A 21876-nucleotide genomic window follows, 5' to 3' on the forward strand; every position below is an offset into this window, starting at 1 on the left:
AGTCATCCACTGCAGTAGTAGCCCTTGGGCGGACTAAGCAAGGCATGTCATCGACAGTTCCTGTCTCTGTATCTCCTCCATGTCCGAACAACATCGCTTTGGTTCACTCTGAGACTCCTGGACACTTCCCTTGAAGAAAGCCATTCCTGGCACAAAGTAACAAGTAACAATGCAGATGAGATCAAACCATAGTATTCACCGTCTAGGCATGGTTGAATTACAGATAACACAAGCCAGGTACCTCCTTCCTGGTGGAATGAGTGGAACTGATCGGCTGTTGGACCTCCCCCCTCCCCCCTGTCTAATGGGTGCTGCTTGTGCACGGTTGTTTACATCTGTGGGTGGGTTTAGTGACATCTCTGAACAGTCAAAGGGGCTGTGTCTGTAATACAATATCCACATTCAACATCTATCTTCAGGAGTTCTGGGAACTGGGGTGATGCAAAACTTTTTTTGATGTGTGTACTAGTGACAAAGCACAGTTTCATAAGGGACACTAGGTACACTGCAACAACAAGTATTCAGGTGCTGAACCAGCAGAAAAGAGCCTCTGAAAGGTTAAGCTGCAATAGTCTAAAGTCACTAACAGAGCTGACAGTGAGGGATAAACACTATACATGATGTCATAGCATCCCCACTACCCAGAGCACATGGGAAGTGCCAACATAAGTACCCCACACTTCTTCACAAATGTCTCATTGCTGAGTGCTGACCACTGACTGCACAGTGTATAGTCTCAGTCCTTGTGTCAGTTGCACCTATCCAGTGAGAGGCGAGACTGTGAAGGTCGACCCTCAGCATGCCTAGCTGTCTTCAACTGTCAATGGAACCGGTGGGAAGGACACTGCACTGCCAATTCTGATGCAATAATGATGGGGCACAAGGGCTGCCATCATCGTGCAGACCTGCTTGAGACTTGATGTGCATGACGTGGATGCTGTTCATCATCTGCTTCTGAGAAGGGGAGCACTGCTACTGCTTATCCCTTTCCTGAGGCTGACACTGATGCTAATAGCTCCAGTCTCTTAAACAGGGATTGCAAGCCAGCAAGTATTTCAGGTGGACACGGGGCGAGACTCTTGAGTGCAAATCTAACTCAGCATCCCACTTGGCTCTGTCCTGACAACTGTAGAAGTAAGGGATTTGATCCCTATATCTGATGTCAGTGAGTGGTTGCCAGAAGTAGCGACATCTACACCTGGTGCCATACCCACACATCTAAGACAATCACAGCTGACCATCTACACAACTCCAACATGAGGTCAACAGCTACGAAGTGAATTTTGTAACAATGAGGTGTTTTCATTTGCTGTATTTTCTTGTGGCCATGATGAGCCATAGGGACCGTGAAAGTATATTACAACATTCGTTTGTTAGACCACAGGAAACTACAGATTTATCTCAGTTCCATACATGCTGTTTAATGGCAGCTAGTGAGATGTCCTTAATGTAATTTGTCTGGGCATGACTTGCCATGAGTTCAAGCTGTGTCAGCTACCTGTAGTATGTGTAGAAGGGTTGGTCATAAAGCACACCAGTGCACAGAATCTCATTGGTCTACAATATTGTATAATGATTGAGTATAGTTTAATTCCTTTTTTTTTTGCCTAATGTGTGTGCAGTTTCCTTCTTTTCTGGTATAATGGCAGAAACATGAGCAGCAACTCTGAAAGAAATGGTGGAATCTTTGAAGGGGCAGATAGCTACACTGTTACAACCTACAGTGAAACAGCTATCAGACATAACAGTGTCAAGTTCTTCAGGGAAAAACCCAACAGACTATCACAGAAGTATGGTGAATCAGTGGAATCCATCTCTGACAGGGTTAGGAAACTGAACTTTCAAACATATGAAGTAAAGCAAAATGTGAAGGCCAATAAAGTGATTCTGTGTGAGAATAGGGTTCTGGATGTATATCTAAGAGGTATTTCTGCTGATATGTCAAGGAGTATCAGAATGGAGAACCCAAGTGACTTACCTACTGTGATTACGATTACTGCACAATTGGAGGAGATCTACATTGCTACAGAAAGACAGAGTGATTGTGTTGTTTTTTCTTCTGAAGTGAAGTGTTTCAGATGTGGGTGCACTGGCCACATCAGGAAACAATGCCATCAACCTGAATGTCATGGGTGCGAGGAGATGACCCATAAAGTGTGTGATTATCATAAGAAAGCACAGGACAAGCAGTGTCTTAAAAATCAGTTGTTAAACATGAATGGAATTGCTTCATCCATCAGAAAGCATTCCCAGCAGAACATGAGACTGCAGAAACAAAATATTGGTTGCTTGGAAAATGAAATGGTAGAGAACATAAATTTATGGTGAACACAGGGGCTCATGTACCAGTAATCAATCTGGACCTCTCAGGGAGAAAGGGACTGTGGTCTCCATGGTATAGATTAGCAGAGTAGGCTATAATAATGATGTGAAGTCATTGGAGATAATGCTGTTCTGTTTTATAGGAAATAAGTGTTTTTGAGAGCATGTACAAGTATTGCCATGTCATATTGAGGGGTACTGTGCAATCCTGGGGCTTGACTTTATTGCTAAACATCACGCAAAAATTGACCCTTTGCAGCATACAGTTGAACTTGGAGGGACATTTTTTCTGTTAAGTGCAACAGCTACAAGTGTTACACTCACAAGGTTCACTGATCATGAAGGTTGTACCCGATGAACTGTGGAGACAAGCACTCAAGATCAATTCATGTGATACAGTGCCACGAGGTACGGCAAAGTTGATCTGGGTGAGAGTAGATACAGACCTACCTATGGATTTATTATGTGTTTTAGAGCCATTAAAAACTAATGAAGAATTCGTAAGTCAGACTATTTCATACGCAAAAGTACAGTATGCTTCAGTGATGTGGCAGGTGATTTTATTGTTCCAGTCAGTCTTGATAATTTTGGCAGGGATGAAGAGAGTCTGTCAAATGGTTTACTAATTGTTAATTTGCATGTTTTGAAGAACGATGATGTGGATAGGTCAAGTGAGGACCTCTGCCACAAGCAAACCATCAATCCATCTGCATTATGTGAGAAAACGAAACATTTACAAGAAAATGACAGAGAAGCAATGAAAGTTTTTTTAGTGCAGTTCACAGATTTGTTTAGTCCAAGTGGTCTATAAGAAGCAATGTCCCTCGTGCAGCACAGAATACCAGCACGAATAATGCTCCATTGTACAAGAACGCATATTGAATTCTACAGTGAATGCAACTGATAATAGAAAAATTTATTGACCAGCAGCTATCTGATGGTATTATTGAGTATAGTGATAGTCGCTAGGAGGTACCTGTAATTTTGATCCCAAAAAATCACCCGATGGCACTAAAAAATACAGGTTTTGCTGTGACTACCAGTACTTCAATGCACAAATGATCACCAATGCATATCCAATGAAAAACATAATAGAGATGCTCAACAGCTTGGGTCAGTGTAACTACTTCTCCGCAATGGATTTAAAGAGCAGATATCATCAAATAGCAACAGCACAGAGAAGCAATGAAAGTTTTTTTAGTGCAGTTCACAGATTTGTTTAGTCCAAATAAATAAATAAAATAATGATCAAGGGCAGCTTTTTCTGTTACCGGGGGTCACTTCCAGTGTTGCTGAATGCCATTCAGGCTCAAGACTGCACTCATTATCTTTCAGAGCTTATTGGATCAAAATCAAAACAATGTTTGATCTATCTGAATGACATAACAGTATTTTCAAAGGACATGGAAGACCATGTACAACAGCAGGAGAAGGTATTCAGAAGACAGAACAGCATGACTAATGCTAAGCATCAATAAATGTCATTTTGCAGCAGTGGAAGGTGTGAGACCAGATCCATACTTAGTCTCAGCAGTTCAGAATTTTTTGCCACCAAAGTCAGTAATTATTATTGTCAATTCATAAAATACTACTGAAATTACTAGATCTTTAAACCATTTGTTAAGGAAAGGAGCAAAATTTGAATTGTCTGCTAAAAGTCAGAAGGCGTTCCAGGTAATACAACTGTGGGGGTCATCCTGGGACACAATACAGATGGTAAAGAGCATCCTGTAGTGTACACATCCCAACAGTTGAACAAAGCAGAGCAAAATTATTCCATGACTGAGAATGAGTTGATAGCTATGGTATTACATACTTCTGATGTTATTTATATGGCCAAAAGTTTAAGGTAGTGATGGAGCATACTGCTTTCAAATGCTTGTTAAGACTGAAGGATACATGCAGCAGATTACCAAGATGGGCACTCTGTCTGAGTGAATTTGGTTAGAGGCAATACACAAACCAAGGAAAAGGCATTATAATGCAGTCTAACAACCCTACCACAACAAAGGTAAAATTTTAATAATGATTGTGGTGTTGCTCACGCTGCTAAATACTGCATTTTCGGGCAACATCAGTCATATTATGTGGCAGGTGTCATTACAGCACAGTTAATAGTCATTTCATGTAATAATGAAAAAACTAGGCACTCATCTTTTTATTTTTCCCACACTGGTCTCGTCATAAAATCATGGCTCAATCGTTGAAAATCTAGGTGGTTGTGATTCCAAGCTCGGATGCAAAGAGGCCTAGGTTTTATCGTGCTACATTCAAAAGTTTTGTAGATGCGCTTCTCAAACCATTCTTGGAGATTACACTTTTGCTGGACAATGGTGATGTACAAAAATAATCAGCACTCCGAAATTAAGTTACACTTCCTTTTAATTGCTTTTATTGCAATATCATGCGACACACTAAACATCACTTCACAATACAAAACATACTTGAAAACATCTTCCTCACAGTGACTGTTAAAGTTCACATTTTATAAGCTGATGACAATATTCATCTTTCCAACATGATGTCCACAACTTGACTTTCTCAAGGTCCGACTCTCTAACAAGTTAACAACCAACCAACAATCACTTACGCGCCCAAAAATCAGAGTTACAAGTACGTCAAAGATCATATCAACAAGAGAAAGAATACACATAAGAATAATATCATTGCAATATAAACATATCGATGTATCACAAATGAAATCAAATCTGAATGTTGTCTCAGAAATATGTCAACTACTTTACAGAAATACAGTAGAATATTACTGGTATCGAGAGGTTCAGGTGAGGTGCCGTAATGGTTGCGTACCATTACAGCAGACAGTTTGAGTAGAAAAATTGCAGTTCTACAAGGGGCACTGCTGAATGGTGCAAAGCTCAAGCTGCTTGTGCTGACCGTCAACAATTCAAGTTGCAACATTAGTTTGTGACAGCCGACAGCTTGCTGTGCAGAATGACAAAATGTGGGTTATGAATGGTAGTACCTACAGCTTTCTGGAACAAAGTCCTGGCACAAGCACATGACTATAAGATGTCATGCAATGGTGGGTGAAGAGCAACTGATAGACAAACTGCCCAAAAATTTTGGTGGAGAACTATAAAAGGAGATGTCGATCAGTATGTCAGGAACTGTTATTGTGCACAACAAGCTGATCTTAGTCATCGATTGATTCCATTAAAACATATACTGGAAGCATCTAAATTGTTTGAAATGCTTGGGATGAACATTTTAGATCCATGTCAGGAACTGTTATTGTGCACAACAAGTTGATCTTAGTCATCGATTGATTCCATTAAAACATATACTGGAAGCATCTAAATTGTTTGAAATGCTTGGGATGAACATTTTAGATCCATTTAGTAAAACAACAGCAGGAATTTCTCACATACGGCACTCCGGACATGCTAATTACAGACTAGGGAACCAATTTCATGTCCAATGTTCTGCAGCAATTGTGTTGGTTGTTCCAAATGCTTAAGCAGTGAACAAGCCCCTTCCACCCTCAAGCCAATGGGAGAAATTAGAGAGCTCACAACATGATTTCAGAGATGTTGAGCTATTACTTTAACAGTAGTGATGAAAATTGTGACTTTTGTTTAAATTATGTAACTGCTGGCATACAGTTCTAATGCACATACAAATACTAGTCCAACACCATATGAAGGTTGCCCAGAAAGTAAACCACCGCATTTTTTTCTTCAACAATTCTTTATTGAACATAATTAGAATTACACACACAGAAGAATGGTGTTTTATGTACACACCCTATTTTTCCACATAATCTCCATCCTGTTCTATGGCCTTCCTCCAGCACAAAACAAGGGCATGTATGTCCTGTTGGTATCAATCCTTGTCCTGATGACAGAGCCAGTGCTTCACTGTGAGAATCACCTCATCATCATCCTCAAAATGTCACCCACAAATGGCATCCTGCAATGGCCCAAAGAAGTCGAAGTCCGAGGAGGCTTGGCCAGGATGGGGTAACACTATCCAACCCTGTTTTGCGGTGTGTTCAGCAGTCCTCAGACTTCTGCATCCACATTTCCTTTGTTGATTGACAGATCCAGTGCCAAATTCTGAGTCATAATTTGTGTGTCCTCGCAAATGACGATATCAGCTTGCTGCAACATGTCAGGTGTGATAGCCACAGATGGTCTCCCGACCGTTGCAAATCGTGGGGCTCCACCAAACCATCTTCTGATGACCTCACCCTATGTGCCCAGTGACTAACTGTCCTTCTGTTGACAGCAGATGCTCCGTAGACATTGCACAAGCATTTGTGAATATCTCCACAGTTTTTTTCTCTGCAGTGAGAAATTCAATGATGACACATTGCTTGTAATGTAGACCATCTACAGACGCCATTTTGGAATTGTTCTGCAGCTATGCCATCTGTCAGAAGTGATGGAAACTTGGTGTGCTCACTCAGGAGACTTCAAATAATACATACATAACGTTTTGCATTCGTAGCATTATTTTCAGCTAAGAAAAAAATGTGTTCATTACTTTCTGGGCAACCCTCGTACATGAGAGAAAAATGCCTTCACCTTTCCAAGTGATTAAGCTAAAGGTTGGATTCCAACATCAAATCAGTAAAATAATTTGGTACAAAATTGTGAGATGTTGGCAACAAGTAAAACACACAAATAGCCTTAGAATGACAAGAGCAGATAGGACAAAGTGTAGGGAAGTTACCACAATACAAGTTTTGGCAATGGATATTAGTAATGAATCCATGCACACCAAAAGGCAAAACAAAGAAATTCCTGACCCAATACCATGGACAATAACAAAACAATGTCACTTGCCAATGTTAAATTACAGATGCCAATGAAGGCTTAAATTATTCACTCGGGATGTACTCAGCCTTTTAAGGGAGCTGTTGACCCATTGCCACAGATACAAGCAGCATCTGAGGTACAGTATGTGAAGCATCATCGAATGAAGAGGAAACAGACGACTAATGACCAGAGTACTTCCTTAGGCAACGTCAGCAGATAAGATTTGAAATTGTTGTTTGCCTACAGTATGTGATATTGACTTAGAAGTTTGTGGTGCCCTCCATTGGTAATGCTGGAATTCAATATGGCGTTGGCCCACCCTTAGCTTTGATGACAACTTCCACTCTATCAGGCATATGTTCAGTTAGGTGCTGGAAGGTTTCTTGGGGAATGGTAGCCCATTTTTCACGGAGTGCTGCACTGAGCAGAGAGATTGATGTCGGTCGGTGAGGCCTGGCACAAAGTCAGCATTCCAAAACATCCCAAAGGTGTTCTATAGGATTCAGGTCAGGACTCTGTGCAGGCCAGTCCATTACAGGGATATTGTTGTCATGTAACCACCCTTGCCACAGGCCATGCATTATGAACAGCTGCTCGATCGTGTTGAAAGATGAAATCACCATCCCCGAATTGCTCTTCAACAGTGGGAAGCAAGAAGGTGCTTAAAACATCAATGTATGCCTGTGTTGTGATAGTGCCATGCATAACAACAAGGGGTGAAAGCCCCATCCATGAAAAACATGACTACACCAAAACACCACTGCCTTCAAAGTTTACTGTTGGCACTACATATGCTGGCAGATGACGTTCACCGGGCATTCGCCATACCCACACCCTGCCATCGGATCGCCACATTATGTACCATGATTCGTCACCCCACACAACATTTTTCCACTGTTCAATCATCCAATTTTTATGCTCCTTACACCAAGTGAGGTGTCGTTTGGCATTTACTGGCATGATGTGTGGCTTATGAGAAGCCATTTGACCATGAAATCCAAGTTTTCTCACCTCCCACCTAACTGTCATAGAACTTGCAGTGAATCCTGATGCATTTTGGAATTCCTGTTTGATGTTCTGGATAGATGTGTGTCTATTACACATTATGACCCTCTTCATCTGTTGAGGGTCTCTGTCAGTCAACAGGCAAGGTGGGCCTGTACACTTTTGTCCCTCCACGTTTCCACTTCACTTTCAGCTCAGAAACAGTGGACCTAGGGATGTTAAGGACTGTTGAAATCTCATGTACAAACGTATGACACAAGTGACACCCAATCACATGATCATGCTTGAAACCCATGAGTTCTGCTGAGTGCCCCATTCTGCTCTCTCATGATGTCCAGTGACTTCTGAGGTTGCTGATATGGAGTACCTGGCAGTAGGTTTCAGCACAATGCACCTAATATGAAAAAAATATGTTTTTGGGGGTGTCTGGATACTTTTGATCACATAGTGTATATTGCACTTTGTTTGTTCTCTTGTAGATGACAAGATTTGAGATTGTTGTTTGCCTATATTGCACTTCATTTGCTCTTGTGGATGATAAGCTGTTATTTGGAAGTACTAAAGATCATGTAAGTGACTGAGTGGTGAAAAGTGCTGAGTCAAATTGTCTGCTCTGCTCCATTGTTATTGTGGCAGGGCAGCCAAAACAGAAAATCCTTAGACTGACAAATACTTTTGCAGTGGTCTTAGCAGTGATGTTCCTGATCAATATAGTCTTAACTCAGCATGTTAACCTTCTGATTGCTGCATGGATGTACTGATAACCATTTGAAACAAGGAGGGATCCAGTGAGGTCCAACTGGAACTTAGGGATAGAATAACAGCTTTGTTGTGATTGTGCATGCCATCCTATTTTAGAGCACTGGCAGGCAGTACATGCTTGTGTTCAAGATTTACAGTTTTTCTTGACATTTGGCCATATGAAGCAGTCTGTGACAAGTTTCATTGTGGGTGTGATAATGTAACATCACTTATGAGGTTGTTTGTTCACTGAGCTGACACAGTATGGTGATGAACTTGGAGCTATCATTGCAAATGACAAACCTTTGTAGAATGCATTTGGTGGTAACGAGCCACATGTCTGGTTGTCCTGGACAGAAAGATGGCAGTTGGGTGTAAATTAAGGCATGCAGGATAGCCATTAAAATTCTGGTGCTCATGTAGCACTGCAATTTGTCAAAGAGCAACAACTGGCAGGCTCTCGTGTAAAGAACACGGCGTGGAAGGAAAACCCAGGAAGATGTCCGTGTATGGCCTGGCTGGATGGGCTATGTATGGCAATGTGAGTGTGTTCGGTAAAACAGCAGGGAATGTGGGAGGTGTAACATAATCAGGCAATACCAGTCCTTATCTGTCCACAGTAATTTGTTGAGAAGTGTTGTGTTTCTTTGTGGAAGAGCTGCATTTGTTGCCAAAGTCACCCAGAAAGTCAGTAACTGGTACACATTGTTCAGGTACATGGATATCGTTAATGATACCACTAATACTGCACAATAAAATGTCACTTTCACCTTTAATGGAAGGCAAAAGTTGTTGCTGCTGATAGGAAGCACTGAAATCAGTCCCGTATAAGTCACTGTCTTGTATTTGCTTGTCTCTTAATTAAGATTGTAAGATGACTCCATTGTTGTTGAAAACAAAATGAGACAATGAACATAGAACAATCTCTAGCTGATAGCATTGTCCAGTGAGGGGCCACCAGTGTGAGATAGATGTAGGTGAGGATGCTCCAGGTTAAAAATGGAGATCCCAAATACTTGAATCTACACTTTATTACCAAGCAGAAATACATCTGAGAACCACAGAAGCTCAGAATGGGCTAGTTCAAAAATGGTCCTGTGTTGGAGACATAGTGCTGGCCAAAGAGTCACCTTATGCTGCATCATGTGACTGCTGCCATGTTACCACTTATGTATTTTCTATAGCAAATAAATGTAGATGTTCAATGACAATGATAAAGTTTATAATGAACAAACCAAACTTCATAACAAATGCTCTTGGTCAATTTTGTTTGGTACGTTGCTGAGAAGAGCAACATTTCCAAATACCTACATTTCCTTTCTTGTGGAAAAATATTCATATATTTATTCATTCATTGTGCACAGACTCTAGCTGATAATGTTAGGTTATAATATAGGATGCTTCATAAAATTGTAAAGATGGACTAAAACAGATCAGTGCCTGTGTTCTGACTGTGTTTAGCATGTTACATTACATAAAGAGTTAAATACAATGATATACAATAAACATACAATAACAAAAACAGGAGTACATTTTACAGGCACATATGAGGTTATTACATATTTTCTGTCACAATATAACATCTAATATTTAATTTGGTGTTTAATATTCACTAATATTGTATATACATACCTCTGTGAAACCCGCTGAACCCGCAGATTTTTTTTTTTTTTTTAAAAAAAAAGTATAGACAAACTACCAGTCTCATAGGAATGAATTTAAACCAAGTCACAACATCCTATACCTTAAAGTATAATGTACCCACTTTATGTTATGAAATATGATTTAATATGTAAGACTATATTTATTATTAGAGTTAGCCGAGAGCGCTAATGTGCTGCTTCTTCAACTCAGGCAGGCGCGCCGGTCCCGGATCGGATCCGCCCAGCAGATTAATGACGAGGGCCAGTGTGCTAGCCTGCCTGGGTGTGGTTTTTAGGTGGTTTCACACATCCCACTAGGCGAATACTGGGCTGGTACCCATGTCCCGCCTCAGTTACATGACTCGCAGACATTTGAAGCACGTTTATACTCTTTCATGAATTACACTAGCTGCAGACAGCCGGGCGGGCACACACACACACACACACACACACACACACACTCTCTTAAATTTGCCATGAAGCAGTCATTTAATAGATTACTGATTCAGTTAAATATAAGTTTTTCTAGTGCACTTCTTGATTACCCAGACAAATTATTTGGCCACATCACAAATAAACATCACACATTAATACAACTGGAGCTTTTTCATAGTTGATATTTGATAAGTTTCATAACCATATGTGTTACTAGCATTCTCAGTTGAACCACTATTTTAAAGTCCTTACTATGTTTTCCTGATAATATTAATATTAATAACATGGGACTCTACTCTTTGTACACAGTATCCATAAAATTTTAGAAACTATTGCCGGTAATCGTTTACACACATACACTGCAAACTACTGTGAAACACACCAGTAATAATATATATTTTGTTATGGTTTAATAATAGCACACTTGAGTATTCTACAGAAAAATGTTTTGAGCTGGCGATACACCACTTCATTTAAGGAACTATGGTATTTATATGAGAACAACTCCCAAGTTTTTGAGGAAACATAACAACAGCCAATAGGTTTCACAAATCTGGCTCTAAAGAGAATTCCCTTGCATCAAGACTAGTTGGAACCTATGAAGCAAGTAAATGTTAACCCTCATTTACAACTCCAGAGGAATAATGGGGTCATTTGTTGAAATATCATGTATAAGCTGAGAGCACAGTACTAAGCCAAATTCGGCACTTGGTCAGTTAAAACAGGTATAATGAAATACAAGTACAGCAATTTCATTCTTTAGAGCATGAATATATCACTCAGAAGACTATCTTTTTCATAGTCCATTTATATCCATAATTTTCGAGAAATACAGAAGAGCAGATTAAGAAATGGACAGGGGGTTCAAGCAATGACATACCAATACTTGCATAGAAAAAGTGTGTGTGTGTGTGTGTGTGTGTGTGTGTGTGTGTGGGGAGATGAACTCTTGTCCAAATTACAAATTTAGTTGTTGCCTGATCAGCTGAGTATTGTTCTGGACAGTCATCCCTGAAGTGCCCTTGTATTTCTGTGGCACAGCCCTTGCATACAGCACATTTGAAGTGAGCTGATATACACAAGTTCATTGCAGATAAAATAAAGTCATCATTGGTTTTGACAGCATTGCTGCATTGTATTTGACTTATTTGTTGATGATAATACTGTTAAGAATCAATCCATGTTTTTAGAAGGTCTCAAATCCCATAATTATTAAATTTCTGTAACAGAATTTCATGATCAATTTCATAAAACAAACTTAACTAAGGCCAAGGAATGCGTCAAAAATATGTTTATTACCTACTGCAGTCAGAATTCCATTTAACAAAGCAAAAAATAGCTGACTGGCTTCACTTGCCAGCTCTGAATCAATGTTGTGAATTAATTATTATCAATTTTTTATTTAGGAAGTTGTTAGTCTCCTAAGAAACAGATCTGCAGCTCATGGCGCAATGGTTAACAAAATTGCCTCAAAAACACAGGGAACTAGGTTTGATTTCTGGCTGCGTCAGAGACTGTTTTCATTCAAAGGCTTGGTGTTTGTATTGTCCTAATCATTTCATCCCATCTTCATCACAAACACTTGTGGTGACACTGTCAGTGACAGTGGCTGCCACAGAGATGAAACTTTCTGATTTGTGACAGGGGCCTGTTGTGGAATTACTGAGGTACTATGACAGAGTGTGTTTTATGCTTGCTGTGAACTTAGACATGTATTTGTCCTGTCAGTTACAAAATAAAGTGCTTGTTATATGTAACTGTGTCATTGCTACACATTACTGTTATCCCATCTCAGAGTAAAATCCACATTAGTGGCCTGTGATGATCACTTATGGGTCATTGGAATGCTTCTACATTCCCAATATCAAACTGCACATCAACAGTGAGCCTTCTTGCTACTGTTGAGCACCAAGGTTGCTACAACAAGACAGTGACTTTTCCACAGACGTGTTTAGTGCTTTGCAGCAAAATACTCAGCAACCGATGCTTTTCAAGTAGGAAAATGATTACACTCAGTGCAGTTGTCACCAATGCTGACAATGCTACCTATAGTATTAATGTCCCTACAGACAATCTACTGGGTGATTTCATTCCAAACTTTACTTTGTGTGCATATCATTCCACTACTGTGCAACAACTTTTTGGTCTTGCACATTCTCGAATGTTCAACGATGTTGACATACCTATCATGCCACTTCGATCAACCTGTCCGCACAGCATCACATGCTGCAACTGGGTGGACAATTTCTGGAAATTGCTGTGGAACTTATACCTGCACCATGCATAGGTACTGTGAACCTGAGCATTGTGCCGATCCAGATATCATCCTGGGCATCATCACAATCATGTATCTGTGACTCCACTGCCAATTTTGGTTCACATGCCTTCAATGTGGTCCGTGATTGCTGAGTTCATACTGGCCACCCACAGCCTCTCAGTCAACAGTGCACAATTTGTCAGTTTTCTCAGCCACCTCAGTGAAAACACTGGCATAATCTGTGATATTATTCTGGCTCCAACAGATACCAATAAATACAATGCCACAGGGGCTGCACTACTGCAACTTCTTTAACAAATAAATCATCTATGATGAAAGCCAGGGAGCAGGAAGTCTTCACAATTCTGGTAGCGATTACATACAGTGGTGGATATTAAGCTCATGCCTGATCACATAAATTGGACTCCATGAATTGCAAAGTCCCCACCTTAAATACAACTACTGATGATATTGCACAAATGTGAATCATTGGAAAATAAATTAGAATATTTACTGTTTTGCAGCACCAACAATGCACAAATGCTGCAGATAATAATGCCTCCGAACACGACTCAAGCAGATATGTTATGCCCAATCACCTAGGTGCAGCCTTTACCAGACCCACAATGTCCAACCAACACTGAGTGTGATGTCAACTCTGCCACAGGGGATAGTGACCTTCAGCTGACGCCAACAAACATTCACACAACTGGCAACCATGGCTTGTGTGTTGATATTCCTGTACCGTATTGGCTCTGCTAGGTCCACACACAGTTTGACGATGCAGCGTGCAACAGGTGGCCACTGTGTGTTTACCTAAATAAGAAGCATGATCTGCAATAGGTGCACAGGATCACAGTGATAATTCAAGTCATCTCACATTGAAAGAGATCAACACGACGTCTTACATGTCGTCTCTTCAGCACAGTGGTAGATTCTATTATCTACATATCGCATATGTAGATAATACGAGGGCAGTTCAATAAGTAATGCAACACATTTTTTTTCTTAAACAGGGGTTGTTTTATTCAGCATTGAAATACACCAGGTTATTCCCCAATCTTTTAGCTACACAACACTATTTTTCAACGTAATCTCCATTCAATGCTACGGCCTTATGCCACCTTGAAATGAGGGCCTGTATGCCTGCACGGAACCATTCCACTGGTCGATGTTGGAGCTAACGTCGTACTGCATCAATAACTTCTTCATCATCCGCGTAGTGCCTCCCACGGATTGCGTCCTTCATTGGGCCAAACATATGGAAATCCGACGGTGCGAGATCGGGGCTGTAGGGTGCATGAGGAAGAACAGTCCACTGAAGTTTTGTGAGCTCCTCTCGGGTGCGAAGACTTGTGTGAGGTCTTGCGTTGTCATGAAGAAGGAGTAGTTCGTTCAGATTTTTGTGCCTACGAACACGCTGAAGTCGTTTCTTCAATTTCTGAAGAGTAGCACAATACACTTCAGAGTTGATCGTTTGACCATGGGGAAGGACATTGAACAGAATAACCCCTTCAGCGTCCCAGAAGACTGTAACCATGACTTTACCGGCTGAGGGTATGGCTTTAAACTTTTTCTTGGTAGGGGAGTGGGTGTGGCGCCACTCCATTGATTGCTGTTTTGTTTCAGGTTCGAAGTGATGAACCCATGTTTCATCGCCTATAACAATCTTTGACAAGAAATTGTCACCCTCAGCCACATGACAAGCAAGCAATTCCGCACAGATGGTTCTCCTTTGCTCTTTATGGTGTTCGGTTAGACAACGAGGGACCCAGCGGGAACAAACCTTTGAATATCCCAACTGGTGAACAATTGTGACAGCACTACCAACAGAGATGTCAAGTTGAGCACTGAGTTGTTTGATGGTGATCCGTCGATCATCTCGAACGAGTGTGTTCGCACGCTCCGCCATTGCAGGAGTCACAGCTGTGCACGGCCGGCCTGCACGCAGGAGATCAGACAGTCTTCCTTGACCTTGCGGCGATGATGACACACGCTTTGCCCAACGACTCACTGTGCTTTTGTCCACTGCCAGATTACCGTAGACATTCTGCAAGCGCCTATGAATATCTGAGATGCCCTGGTTTTCCGCCAAAAGAAACTCGATCACTGCCCGTTGTTTGCAATGCACATCCGTTACAGACGCCATTTTAACAGCTCCGTACAGTGCTGCCACCTGTCGGAAGTCAATGAAACTATACGAGACGAAGCGGGAATGTTTGAAAATATTCCACAAGAAATTTCCGGTTTTTTCAACCAAAATTGGCCGAGAAAAAAAATGTGTTGCATTACTTATTGAACTGCCCTCGTGTTTTCTCTTTTCTCATCATCTCACATTGAAAGAGATCAACACGACATCTTACACGTCTTCTCTTCAGCACAGTGGTAGACTCTATTATCTAAATATCGCATATGTAGATAATATTTTCTCTTTTCTCATCATCTTGGGTTCGGACATGAGTGAGTATACCACCCCCCCCCCCCCCCACCCCCACCCCCCTACCCCCCCTCCTGACATTTTGACCTGAGCTCCTAGAGTTGGTGGTCATGTGTGTATGAGGTGTGCTTTATTTCAGCGTATGAATGGTGGTTGTCTCTTTGTCTCTCTTTTGCTGATGAAGGCTGTGACTGGTACCTTCACGTAAGTGTCTATTAATTGTGCCTGTCTACAACTTAACATGTCTTCTTTATGGTAAGAAGCAATCTAGCTAAGGAACACTCAGACAGACATAGGCTACATATTTTTTAATATAAGCATCTATGTAAAATATAAAGTGGAAATGTTTATGCAGAATATCTAGAAAAGTTCTTGACCAATTTACTTCATATTTTTACATGACACTCTAGAAAACGTTCTGATGGATAATGGCTGTATATTTTATAAATGTATATAATATATATTTAATGTAGAAGGGGGAAACAATGTTAGTAAAACTATCAAAACATGCTAGACCAATTTACTTCAGATTTTTACACGATAGTGTAATAAATATTCAGATGGATATAGGCTGTATACTTTTTTAATCGATAATGTACAGGTTTTCTGTTAAAACTGACTGTGAAAAAGAAAATGTTGTGCTGCGAAAATGTGCAGTTGTTTCTTGCAGTCAGGAGGGCATGTAAACCATTAGAAAAATTGCTTCCCCAAATGATCTTCTTTCCCTTATATACAGGTATATCTCAAACAAAAATTTTGTACACGATAATGTGCTGTTTTGTTTTCTTCCTTGCTGTTGGTTATACAGAAAGCAGGAAAGTTGTATTTATGGGTTACTGGCATATGATTAGAATACTACTACAGAATGTGGATCATCCAAAACTTTTTGATCCAACCCATTCACAGATTAAAACTATGCAAAATACTGTGACTGTCATCACCAATCCAGCAGCTGGAAAGTTCTCTCTCATACCCTGTATATCAATGGTCCCAACCAATTTACTCATTCATTTTAAGCAACCTCAATTCCTAACCACTGTTTTGTTTGCAATAACAATAAACATGGCTCAAGGGTAGAGAGCTGGATAAGAGAATTGGGGAGGGTTGGGGGGGGGGGGGGGGTTGGAGTAGATGGACAGAGTGAGGGGGAGGAGGTGTGCACAGAGAGACTGGGGAGAAGGAAAAAATGGGCAGAGAGAAAGGGGACAAGAGAAAGGAGTTTAGGATGTGTATCAAATTCCTGTACATATTTCTCCATTTCAAGGTATTGCCAAGTTTCAAGTATTTAAAGCAGACAGGATTTGTGGTTTGTTTGAGTATTCATATTGTTTTGGAAATTTCTTCCCCTACTGTGATCCACTTGTTTGAATTTCATACAGAATTTATTACCAGTAATTGCTTGGCAAAAGCTATTAAAAAAAAAGATGTATGTCACAATAAATTTATCAGACTTGTCATTTGTTCTGCTTGAGCTGTAAACATCAGTGCAGTTTTGAGAACAAAAGCAATTTACATTTTAATCTCTGAACTTAATGACATTAGCTCTGGTTTTCTAGAATAGCTATTGTCAGAATTTTAGCTAAACCAGTGTTTACAACTTGCGCCTTGAAGATACATTTGTCTGTATTTACAAAAACCTGGTCAACGTGTCATGGTGCTAACCTGGTGTAAACCTCATCTTCTCAGTTCTGCCTTCAGGTTATTGTTTTGATACTGAACAATGTTAAACAGCAATGATTTTTTTCATTCCTGTTTAATGCCATGGATTTTAGACTCACTTATTTCACACATATGTTAAACATGAATTGACTTATTGGGATAATGGCTGAGATTTCAGTGGGTGACCCAGGAGATGACAATTTAACAGGTGGGAGGTAGGTTCAGGGTGAGCTTATGGAAGGTCATTTGCTGCTTCACAATAGTTAGTAATCATTTATTTAACAAGATATACTTAAAAAAAACATCAATAACATACAAATAAATGGTAACTATCAGATTAATTTCAGGACAGCGAACCAAAATGGCCAAAGTTACAATATTTTTTTTTCTTTTTCAGTAAAATAAAATAACAAGTTTAAAATTCACAAATATAGCTTGAGAGCCCTTTAGGCATCCATAAGATTTCAACCAGGCAAATAAAACTTCACTAAACTCTCAAAAAAAACATTTTGGAAACCACTCATTAGATATTAAACTTCAAACAAGGAAGGTGGCCCTTACTTAGAAAAATTTTACAAGATCAATATTACCATTAAAATAACTTGATGGTGCTTTTGGAGCTAGCAATTCAGCAATGTTTCAAACAGGAAGGTAACAATATTCACAATTTTACAAGTTCAGCATTTGACAATATTTTAAAATTTACATGTCAAGGATTACTATAAAGATTTGGAAAGCCATTTGGGCACTAACAATTTTGAAAGAGAAGGTAACAATGAGTTTAAAATTTACTGCAATTCACAATTAAGAATTGAAAGATCTTCAAATCAAGCAGCAATACAAGACAAGGATGGGCTGACAGAGGCCGGGCTTGGCTAGGATGACTTAGGGTAATGGAAACCTCAATTTAAGATTAAGTCTGAATGCCACATGATTAAGAACTTAACATATAGAGAGATGTTGTGGTAAGTGAGGAGGCTGCATGGCCTCAGTAGTTACTGCAAGACAGGAGGCAGAATACCATTCAGCACACACATACATAGCCAACATGGACTAGGCCATACCCAATGAATCAGCGGGTAGTGGATAACATTCCATACCCAATGACTGCATGATTAAAACAAGTGTGATTAACCAGTTAATTGTTTAACAGTGATGACCAAACACAGGAATTAATTTGATTAAACATCACATTGTTAACAAGACCCCCCCCCCTGCCCTCCCCCCAAAAAACCAATTCACTTAAGTAAACTTAAAAGTAACAAGAAATGCTTAAATGCTAATAACTAAGCACGAGACCACACTAACAATAAAATACACAACAGCAAAAGAATAAATTCCTTCTTTTAAGAGAAGTGTTTGGTCCCAAAGAAGCTTACCACAAATCTCCAAATTTGAGACAAGTGCTGGATCTCACCAAGACCTTCCAAAATGAGTACAGAAAACGAGCCAACATTTATTGGGCCACTGGCATTTGCTTGTCATGACCAAACCCAATGTTACAATTCATGCACAAGTCAGGCAAGCAAGAACTTTCCACCTGAATGGTCAGGCTCGATATTCGACCTCAGTGGTCACTAATACCGGGTGATCAAAAAGTCAGTATAAATTTGAAAACTGAATAAATTACGGAATAATGTAGGTAGAGAGGTACAAATTGACACACACGCTTGGAAGGACATGGGGTTTTATTAGAACCAAAAAAATACAAAAGTTCAAAAAATGTCCAGCAGATGGTGCTTCACCTGATCAGAATAGCAATAATTAGCATAACAAAGTAAGACGAAGCAAAGATGATGTTCTTTGCAGGAAATGCTCAATATGTCCACCATCATTCGTCAACAATAGCTGTAGTCGAGGAATAATGTTGTGAACAGCACTGTAAAGCATGTCCGGAGTTATGGTGAGGCATTGGTGTCGGATGTTGTCTTTCAGACATCCCTAGAGATGTCAGTCAATCACGATACACTTGTGACTTCAGGTAACCCCAAAGCCAATTGTTGCACAGACTGAGGTCTGGGGACCTGGGAGGCCAAGCAGGATGAAAGTGGTGGCTGAGCACACGATCATCACCAAACGGTGCGTGCATGAGATCTTTCACGCGTCTAGCAATATTTTTTTTTTTTTTTTTTTTTTTTGTTCTAATAAAACCCCATGTCATTCCAAGCATGTGTGTCAATTTTTACCTCTCTATCTACATTATTCTGGGGTTTATTAAGTTTTCAAATTTATACTGACTTTTTGATCACCCGGTATATGCCCCAGAGCATATTACAAACAAATTAATGTGACACTCTAGCAATAATGATAAGCTCACCAAAACGCTGAACAAATTGCAATCAAAGGTAAATATCATTTAAATACACTCAAATATATCATGCAGAAGGGGAGTTCACACAGAGAGGGGGAGAGCAAATTTAGTAGCTTGAGTACAGAGTGCTGTAAAACTGTGGGCAAACCAGCCTAACAGGAGCAAGTCCAGCACCAGAGAACAGGTGCCAAAACCCACAAACAAAAGTACCTTACCCAAAAATAAGGTAGCATGGGTGGTCACCAGGGATCACAATGCCCACATCATCAGACAGTTACTCGCAAACCAAGATAGTGAATGGGGTGCAACAGTGTAGAGCTGTCCAACACTCCACACCAACACGACCCCATACAAGTAGCTGCCCCCTTGAGCCAGCGACTGCTGATCAGGCCCCATAATCACATGCTCTCCATTCATCACCAGTTCCTCTCTCTTACTGCCCCACCATCCATTAACTATCTCTAACCACCTCTAACCAAAGAGCCAACTACAAGAAGACTGAAGCGCCACCCAGTGGCATGACAGGAAAACAGAGCGCACCAGTAAGCAACAATATAACAGCCCAGAAAATGAGCCAACATTGCTCAATGATCAGTATCTTAACTCTGCTTATTGCATAGAACAACAGCCAGGCTAGTCCACATATTCAGTAACAGTTCCAATGACAATTCCTATCATCAAACTTTTCATCCCAAAAATCACAGTTTATGCAACACAGTTAACACGTTCGCTGCGGCTGACGCTTATAAGCGTTTCCGTGATCAACACACCAGTGCGACTGATGCTTATAAGCATTTCCGCAATCAACACACCAGTGTGGCCAACATTTATAAACATTTCGACGATCAACAAGCCAGTGCAGGTAACGTTTATAAGTGGCATGTTCGCTGGCTGAGTACTCAGTTTAGTTTGTGCAGCTGTGCACTCATGTTAGTACAAGCAAACAACAAAATATCATGTAACGTTTTCCTGTCTGCAGTTGTGTGTTTTTGTCTTTAGTCATCTGTGTTGTACATCGTTTTCAATGGTTGCAAATCAACTGACACTGGGGCCTTCTAACCTGAAAAAGAGTAGGAAGAGTGAACAGTATATTGACCATGAGTTACTGACTGTGTTGGAAGATAGTGCTGTTGAATTCAGAAGGGACAAACCAGAGGAAGGTGGCTGGAATTTAGAGATGCAGAAACATACCATCGTGATGACAGTGTGATAGCAGAACTGTTGAATATGTTTTGTGACAGTTTGGAATCGGATGATACAGATGACGATGATGAAGAAATTGCCGATGATAAAGTACCTGCGCTCGCAGAAGTATGCAAACCAGGTGTGACTTGGCATGAAGAACCACACAGAATACAGTATCATCTGTTTACAAAAGCAGAATGTTTGCAGATAAACCCTGCTGGCAATACACCAATGGGTTTCCTTACGCTACTGGTTACAGATGACATACTGCAGCTCAAAGTAGATTAAGCAAACGGTAACACATGCAATATATCTGTGAGCAAAAATATGAAAGAGGGCTCTAGGATTAGTAAGTATAGGAGAAATACTAGTCTTCCTGGGTATTTCATTACATATGAGTAATGTCAGATACACCCGATTACAAGACTACTGGAAGAAAGACCCACTGTTCAAAAATGGAGGAATAGCAATGAGTATGGGCAGAGACAGATATTTGCTCATCTTATGCTCACTGCACTTTTGTGTAAAATCCAAAGTCAGAAGACCCAAAACCAGATGACTGACTATATGAGGTATGGCCTATATTGAATTATTTTAACAACAGAATGTGTATTACCCAGGTGGGGATCTATCTTTAGATGAATCAATGATTCTTTGAAGGGGACAATTGTCAATTAGACAATATATAAAGAACAAAAGGAATAAATATGGCATCAAATTATACATGCTAAATAATCCAGATGGTTTTGTAAATATATGTGCTGTGTACATGGGGATGCGTGGTGATATGTGGGGGGGCATGCTGAAAAGATAGTATTGCATTTGTTGGAAGAGAAGCTGCATGTTGGCCATCACATTTACATGGACAATTTTTACAACAGCTTTGCTTTAGCTAAAACCCTGCTGAATGCAAAAACACATTGCACTGGTACACTAAGGGTAAATAGGAGAAATACCCCTAAAGATGTGGTATGAGCAAAACTGGGGAAAGGAGACACTATTGCGCGGTATTTGGATGGTGTAATGATCAGCAAATGGGAGGGTAGATGAGAGGTCTCCTATATTTCCATAGAATATGCTAATACAATGGGATGTGTGCC

The sequence above is a fragment of the Schistocerca piceifrons genome, chromosome 1 (assembly GCF_021461385.2).
Source record: "Schistocerca piceifrons isolate TAMUIC-IGC-003096 chromosome 1, iqSchPice1.1, whole genome shotgun sequence".
In the NCBI taxonomy this organism is placed as follows: domain Eukaryota; kingdom Metazoa; phylum Arthropoda; class Insecta; order Orthoptera; family Acrididae; genus Schistocerca; species Schistocerca piceifrons.